Here is a 9,489-nt window from a genome sequence, read left to right as displayed (position 1 = left end):
TTATAAATTTTTGGTGTAGGTTTTCTCGAAACGAAAATCAGATGAATTTTTCTTATAAACGTTTGGTGTAGGTTTTCTTGAAACGGAAATCAGATGTACGTTTCGTTCGTTGAATGTGTCCAAAACACGAAGTTTGTCTGTAGTTTCTGCCAAAAAAAAAAATTCTCTCAGTATCCTCAACTAACCCTCCTTGTTTACAATACCATCCATAAACACCAATTTTTCGACTCCCGTACCAAATGCGAATGCGTACCAAACTATAACATGGCTATCACCATGCACGCCGTAAACCGTTGGAACAACAACGTAAAAGAAGCTAATTTAATGTAATTGATATCAAAATTAATTTGATAAAATAAAAAAGTTTGCTTACAAATAATCAAGAATAATTAATAAATAAAATAATCTTTCTTCTTTTTTTTTAATCCAAGTGCAAGTGCATGAAACAAACAACAAATCTGGCCCGCGGCACCACCACTTTTTATTACATCGATCGATTCAGAAACAGATTGAAACTTATCCGTCCGTCTTCATTTCTTGTGTTCAACCTTCAGCTCATAATTTTCGAGATATTTTAAAGAAATTTGGTATACTGACCTGCTTTGGCCAAAGAATGAAATTTAATCGGAATGGTTCGGATCGTGCCACATTTTCGACCACTTCCCTTATAATGCCCTTCTTGAAAAACCCATCACATGAATATATGTGGAGTTGTGCAGAGTATTTAACGGCAGACCGTGGGCTATGTATTAATTTCACAGATTTATCAAAATATTTTGCTTTATGATCTATACATATACACTCTTACATATTTTGCTAGATTTGCCATAGCATTTTTATACCTACCACGGAAAGATGAGAAGTGTATTCATTTTGTCAAAATGTTTGGAACGCCAAGAATTAAGCAGATATATTCTTGGCCAGCATCGCATTCTGAATCGATTTAAGCGTGTCCGTCTGTCCGTCTATGTAATATCTGTTATATGTCATTCTTCTTGCCGCTGAAATAAAGCCATCAACTTCAAATTTTCCCCGTTAGAAAAGATATGTGAGGGCTCACCGTTTCACGATGAAGAATGATCCGACTAGGTTTGTTTGCTTTCTTGTATACATACATGCGGGCGGATCGTGCTTATTTTCTTTCGATGTTTCCAGTAGTTAAGTAGGTAAGTTAAGATACTTTTGACTGCTTTTGAAGCACCGTCGTCGCATTTGTTAAGCAGTGCATGCTTGCACTGATCGGCCTGATTGTTTTTTTTTGGGATTTTGAACCTACCATTTGCTCGGCTGGTGAAACTAATGCCCAAGTTTAGGTTATGTCGAGATCTAGTAGCGGCCAATGAATGTTTGGAGACAACTCAAAATTTGATTTGGTTAACATCAGTGAGTGATGACGAGAGACGTAGAAGAAGTAACTTCGGGAATGTAGCTTCGCAAGCATTTCAACTGTCACTGTCAATTACGACTTTCCCGCCTTAGCTGCCAAGCTATTTCTATTTTAAAATTCAAACAGCAAACGCGATGCTTCTGAACGGACAAAATGCACAAATTTCATCATTCTATTAATTTTGAACACTTAATACACGTACAAGAAAAAATAATTGTGAAATTCTGATTCACGGAATATGAGAGAGAGAGAGAGAGAGAGAGGGAGCATTGCATTGCGAAGCTCGTCGGTAAATTGCTTATTATTAGTTAATTGCCTCGGAAAGGCCATAAAAGGCACAAAATCCAGAGAATGAAGTGAAGTTCTTTTCGGGCAAAGCATTGCAATTTTATTAAAGTGTATATACATGAGTCGCCAAAGTCCAATGCCCTATTTATACGTGCGTACGTGCGTATGTATGTATACATATACAGAGGGATAAGTTTTCAAAATAACAACTTAACATTGCCTTTAGCAAGTCAAATATACAGAGGGCTCTATTATTGCGAGGCGCTGTCATAATCCCATAAACAGTTTTGGATCTAATCAACAAGAAAATTTACTCTTTTCCTATTGTTAAGCAATATGAGCTTTGGGGAAAGCAGACAATATCAACACGGCATAATGGAACTACTTTTATTTGAAACGGCTTTTTAGAAAAAACGAAAAGAATTACTCTCTCTGAGCTGTATTGAGTAGAGATCACGTCGGTGCGGAAGTAGTTATAACTTTTTGTTTACACTTCTTTTTTTGTCGCTGTTGAATCACTTGGGGAGATGTCCTCTTTTACCGACGACAGAACACTCAGTATAGGCACATCCACATTCCAATCGTATTTAAAGTGTGGTCATTCATAGCACAGAGGATTGAGTTCGAATAGCGACAGCACATTAGGTGGATTAAAACGGCTTCAGTGTAACGCTAAAAATTTTTTGTTTATTTCTTTAAAATATATTTTCTTTTTAAGTATTTGAACTTTTGTGTTCGGTTTTCTTCGGTATAAATGGATAAAGCAACTTTCTGTGTATGGAATTTTCGAGTCAGCTTTTTGCATTTATTTATGAAAGGTCAGTCAAGTTACTGAAATCAATTTTTAACACAGGTTTGAACATTCCCTATGGTGTTGTTGTTACATTATTTAATTTGTAGCGAGGAATATTTTTAAACCATTCACCAAAAGGGTATATTAAGTTTAAACGCTAACACCCAGAAGAAGTTGGGATAGAACGCCTTATCATTATACCGATCGATTTAGAATCACTATATAAATCGATATAAGGTTGTCTGTCCGTCCGGGTACCTGCACGTTTTCCTTTCTTTTGTTCACCGTACGGGTTGCAAAATTCGGGACACTGACGTGCTTTGGCTCAAGCATAATCCCTATAAAAAATAATTCAGTCCTTGCTTTGAAGAGCCGTCATACCATGAACGGCTAATCCATGGTTAGCCGTGGCCTGTTATAGAGTTTTTACTTGTATAAATTTCCATTTAAAAAAAATTTGATCAACTAAAACTTTTTTGCACATTTAAAGAAGCCGTCTATAAGGTTGGCTAAGCCGAACGATTCAAAACAATCCTATGCCCTTCATTAGAGAACTTTAGTACGAAATTCAGATTGAAAACTATATATATAGTCGTTTTGAGCAAACCGCGATCAGAATCTTTGACGCCCATCTAACCGCAATGGCTGAACCACACTATGAATATAGTTGTGTGAGCACTGATAGTCAGAGCCATTTGTTGATTAAATATCAAAACTAGAAATTCTATTACCCAAGTACGATGAATTCGACCGTACTTAATTTATCGGAAAAAGTTTGATGTGATTTTACTCGAGAGATCGGCTGATAGAGCAGAATGGGGAATTCCGCCTATTAAAAATGTTTCGAGAATATTTTGGAAGACTTAAGAAATTAGATAAAGTAATGAGGAAATGATGGTATAAAAAAAAAGGCTTTTTCTTATTGGTTTTAATGACATCTGTTTATACCCTATACCACGTGTGGTACAAAGGTATATTAAGTTTATGAGGATGTATTTAACATCCTGAGGGACTTAAGGTAGACGCATCTCTTATTATACGGGTCGATTTACACAGCCGCTTTTTGAATCGGTCTAAGCTTTTCTGCCTCTCTGCCTGTTTTGCTCTTTGTATTTAATCTACGGATTGTTTTTTTGAAGATGTTTTGATGGTATTTAGTAGATTGGCTAGTTTTTGCCTAAAGACGAAAATGCATCGAATCGCACACCTTTTTCAAAAATAATTCATATTAATACGATAACGGTGTAGGGTAGTTAATGGTGACCCGTGTGCTGCAACATTCTTTTTACTTGTTTCATAAGAATATTTTCAAAATATCTTACGAATTTTATTGGAGAAGGAATGAATAAATCACGATGTAGTTGGAATTTGGCGGTCAAGAAGTGCTATTAAAGCTAGCAAGATGGTTTCTGTGGGGAAGAGCGCCTGTGACACCATATTGTGTGTCACTTCACAAAAAAAAAATATGTAAAAGTAAATGTTACAAATTTATTTCAATAATTTGATTGATTGAATTTCCAGATTACAAGGTATCATGTTAACTTTTTAAATAAAATACTTTCGTTTGCGTAAAAAAAGGTACTTCTGTAGTTTTCATATGTTTAATTAATTCAAAATTAAAGGGAAAAAAAAATATAAAGTAAAAAACGAAAATAAAAATTGAATTACAAATCAATACTGAAGCACCGGGATCCACTTATATAGATATACTTAACTATCTGCAATATGTGTATAACGCAATAAAGAGTGCGGACAAACTAATTTCCATTTCCTCTAGTGCGCACTCCATACAGTGCTTTAATGTCATTGAATTTCGAATAAATTTTCAAGGAAAACAGAAATTGTTTGAACTCTAGACGTGTTATGCACGAAAATTCTCTTTTTTCAATTATTTGCATTTCTCATTTACAATCCCAATCCATCATCAATATTGACATCAATTATGATGAAAATTGACCCATAATAGCAATTTGATAAAAAAATGAACTATGCTGAATTTTGAAACTGTACCCCAATTTTGGAATCTGTTGGGCACAATCATTCGTAACACTCTCAGGAAACTAAGCCTTTATTTGCAAAGGAGTGCAATTTTGAATAAAGACTTCCATCATAAGAAGCTCTTATATTAAGAAAGGGTGTAAATTTTGTGTTCTATGGCAGAAATAAGAATTGTGTTAGACAATGTTGTGTAGGGTATCTAATGGTCGGCTTAACGAATATATATTAATCAAAATATTTTCGATCATTTTCTACAAGTTTCTGGCAATAGGGCGATACCACGTCGAAAGAACAATATTGGTGTGGCAGCGATCCAATCATCGACTCATTTTCGCTCTTCCTCAGCAGTCCGAAACCGCGTTAGGCGTTGGGCATTATGCCTGGTGAGTATGCTGACTAGAACTTTCCATTCGAGCTGCAACAGTGTATCCTCGACAACTCTTGTAACATATGGCCAAGCGTTGTCATGCAGGAGGATGCGTATTTTAGTCACTATTGCTGTTCTTTTTCCCTGCAAGAGATAGTTCATTTTGTTCAGTCGACGTCGGTAGATATCTGCAGTACATCTTGCTAATGTCACCATATGCATAGCAAAACTTTACGGCCATGAATATTCCGTTACGACATCGATGGATTGCTCTCCGTCTCTCTCTCTCTCTCTCTCTCTCTCTCTCTCTCTCTCTCTCTCTCTCTCTCTCTCTCTATCTATCTCCCTCTCTCTCTCTCTTGCAATTTATTGTCTTCAAACTTTTTGAGTTCTCCAAACCGTTCGCCTCTTTTAAACCGGAGCAACGTCACCGTAAGCTTTTAAAAGTGTTTAATGGGTTTCGGCAGCCGACTTTTCCAATTCAAATAACAAAAGTAATGAATGTCGAAAATGCAATTTGGACGTTCTATGGTTAGTATCTGCATACACTGATTGACTCAATAACTCTAAATGGAAAATAGGTATTTTATGTAGAGAAGGGTTAAAATCATCGAATTTTACTGGTGTCTACATTGATATCTCGCATTACTTTAATATTTTCACCAATAGATGTCGCCGTTGATCAAAACATATGCAAGCAACTATTGCAAAGAGTGACGGCCGGTTTCTGCACAATGTAATATCATATTTTTCTGCTTGATATTTTTATAGAAATAATTTATTTTCAGCTTTTTGTCTTAAATGTTTTGTACAAAAAAGCTTTACTCCACAAGATCCTTCTAAAGCCAGTGTGGACGAATAGGATTGCACTAAGCGGGACATTTAGTAATCTTAACGTAGCCAGATATATCGAACTAATCGAACTAACGCTCCTTGGTTTATGAGCAACCACACATTACATACCCATCTCGAAAGTTAAAGATGAAATGGAAAGCGTCAGCAGGAATTACTTAAAGAGATTAAGCCTGCATCCTAATAGCACTGTTATAAAATTATTAGATGATAGTTTCATAACTCATCTCATCCCATCATTGAGAAAAAATAATTGATATTCTTTTATTCGCTGCGAGTAATTAACACCCAAGATTTCTCCTAAGACGAAGTCGTTTAGACGATGTGTAAAACATACTGCATGGTTTCTTTTTTCTTTGTCCTACCAAAATGAAAGTCTTTTTTGCATCTTACCACAACAGGGAACGAAAAGTCCGATCTATTTTGAGAATGTCAGACGTAAAAAACGACTACGGAACTGAATTGATTTGAGCAGAAGACTGCAATATAATCGGTGGGATCGGGGAAGGATGCTGTGCTATTTCTTGTTGAAATCTGGTAAAAAGGTTAATACGAAATTTTACCAACGAGATATAAGCAATTTGAAACGTCCGCTGTTGAAAAAACAAGCAAAATATCAAAGCAGGTAACATAAGATAAAATTTTCTTATATAACATCCGTCCATCTATCAAAAGGCAAATAACAGTAGCAAAAAGCAATATGTTCAATTATCAACTGAGAAGTGTTAATCCGTGCAAATTTACTACCCACGCTGAAGTCCTTTCGATTTATTTGCATCGGACCCGCCCTTGTGGAGCAGTACTTGACGGCTTGGGAAGTGTGTTGGCCTCAAAAGACGAACAACCAAAAAATGTCCGACAAATAGGAAAAATGTGCATTCATAGCTAGTCATGGGTAGTAGTTTGAAAAAAATAATTGTTTTTGTCAATTATAAACTATTACACTTTAACTAAATATTCTATGAGCTGATGAGGAATTCATGTACCAATAACGTATAGATATTACTCGCTTGTCTTTACAACAACTCTTAGGTATATATATGTCAGCGTAAAAATGGTAATAATGGCTACAACAATCACAAAAAAGCGAATCCCCATCAATGCACTCACCCGTCATCAGTGCAATAACGCAATTCGTACAGTCTATCCTTAGTAATATCATATCATAGCGATGCAATCCATTGATACATAAAATAAAATAATGATATATAAAATATATTTATTTTGTCAATTTTTTTGCTAACTGTGAACCACTGTAAGAAGAATTTTATTAAACTTTCCTTGATACTATTTGCTTAAATTTCATTTTTGCTCAGGTTTTTCAAATTTGTTCACACAATCGCTTTGCTGACCTAATAAAGCGAAATTCTCGGTTTAACTAATTTTTCTTTAAAACAGAAAAGTACATAAAAATCTAGCAAATTTAAGCAAAGAAAATAATACGTTTATGTAAAGGAATTAAAAAATAAAATTTATTTAAACAATACAAGGAAAATATCTTATAAAGTGATTTAATTAAAGACATTTAATAAAATGATTATCAAAAGCAATGGAAATGGACTGTCAATGCAATCAAGGCACATAGGTGAACATATGTGGAAATGTTTATAAAAAAACGATAAAAAATAAATATTTTAATCTAATATTATATTATATTTTCATAAAAATCCCAAGTTATTTTTATGTCATGTTGCTGTCAAATAAAAAAAAAAGCCTTAACAATTGCAAGTAGAACTAAAAAAATTGTCATATCATCTTGTGACGACGAGGCGTAGTGTAGTTTCAAAAATTCATTTATAATTTTACTCAAACAACTTTTGAACGTTTAATATTTAAAATGTTGTTATTATACTACACGAGTACTGTGTTATTGTCGTTAAGTTTCAAAGCTAATAACGACCGTCTGCTGCAAAGCATGGACACTTACGATCGAACACATTTATCCAGTTATGTTTGCATTGCCAATTGCATGCAACGGAAAACTCACTATTCTTCTAGCGTCACAATCGCAATGAACGTTCAACAATCAAACAACACGGTAAGTCTATTAAATTTCAAAGAAATTATATTCTTCTTCAATGAATATCGTCGTCAAAGTTTTAAGAAATAGCAGAAAATGATTGAAACTTTAATCGATCGACGATCCTGAGCCGTGTTAAACGGATAGATACAAGTTTTTTCTTGTCTCTTCCTTGGCAATTTTTTATACCCTACACCGCTTGTTATACAAAGGTGTATTAAGTTTTGCGCGGATCTATGCAACACCCGGAAGGACTTGAGATAGAATCATCTATTATTGTGCCCATCTAAGCTTGTCCGTCCGTCTGACCATCTTGCTTGCTTGTATTTAATTTTGAAGATACCTTGTTGAAATTTCATTCACTCTGTCGTCTTTTCGCCTAATGACAGATCCTATCGAAAGTGGTTCGGTTCGGACCAGTTTTTCCACCACTTCTCCTATAACGATCTAATTTGAAAAGTCGTTCAGTTAAATCAACATCATTGAAAAATTACATTTGTGCATTAATTTATTGGTTGCGACTGTGCTTTTACACTTCAGCTTTAAAGAAAATATTTTTACCTGGAATTTTTACAAATTACTGAGAACACATATGTACGCTACTTTATCTAAAGCGCGTTAGATAATACGCTTATATTCCCTAAAGCGCGATTAGATTATACAAATACATGTTCAATTATTGAAAAATGGGTGCCGTACGACTATATCTGCAATTGATTATTTTACTTTACTATTATACTTTATATACATCATCCCGCGCGTAAGACTTATTTGGTTCAAATTTTACAATGGTTTGCCAATTGTGGACTTGATTATAAAGGGACTATGAGCATAATCAAACTTGAATTGTGATCATGAATTTCTATCGCTTTCTATCGCAATTCAATCGCTGCCGTAATTCTAGACGAAGGTCGTCGCTCTTCAAGCTTAAAATTATTGAATAGTCCATTCGATTCATTGGGAACCATCTCTGAGAAACATTTAAGCTACGAACAGATAATTCATTTATTTAGTGCATTTACTCTAAGAATAGCTTCAGCGACACACATAGCCGTTCACATTGCCTGAGTGATCGGGCAGGCTTACGATCTCGGCTCAATGGTTGTGCGGGTACAGTTTTCAATAAAAGCCGATGATAGCGTCAAATCCTAGTGCTTTAAGACTTTAGTCTTTCAATTTATTACTCTGCCTAAATTAATTATAATAATCTTACGAAATTCGTTTTTATCGCATACGATTCGTATCGCTAGATCGTGGTTCTTCTAACAGAAACACACTTCGACTACATTTTTCACTTAAAGATTCTTTAAGGACTATTTACATTTTACTTTGGCAATACTCTTGACTTCTCAACTCTAATATTCTTGTTCTACTCAAATGTCCTGATCCGACAGACTCAGCCTTCCGCAAGTAGTCTGTTTACATACATCTTCACAAGCATATTACTATTATCTAAGTTTATGACTTTATTTTCAATCCGTTAACCTGCGTCGGCAGCTGCATGACGCGCCGTGAATGTGCACTTGGGTTTTCCCTCTCTACGGAATTTATTATTTGGGATAATCAATTAATTGGAGTGAATGATTTCCGTAATACATTTCCATAATGCATGGCATTAAAAAAAAAAACTTGTTAGATTTTATTATATAATATCTGACCTTGCACATACATATAAACTTGTAGTGTTTGTTTGGTGAATGGAAGAATAATTGAAAACAAATAAGAAAAAAGTTCGGTCGTAACCAATTCGTTTATGCCCACCATTGTTATCATGAAAAAGACTA

Source organism: Glossina fuscipes, unplaced genomic scaffold (genome assembly GCF_014805625.2).
Source record: "Glossina fuscipes isolate IAEA_lab_2018 unplaced genomic scaffold, Yale_Gfus_2 27, whole genome shotgun sequence".
Classification (NCBI taxonomy): Eukaryota; Metazoa; Arthropoda; class Insecta; order Diptera; family Glossinidae; genus Glossina; species Glossina fuscipes.
The sequence above is the reverse complement of the archived record's forward strand: the minus strand, read 5'-3'. Positions refer to the sequence as shown.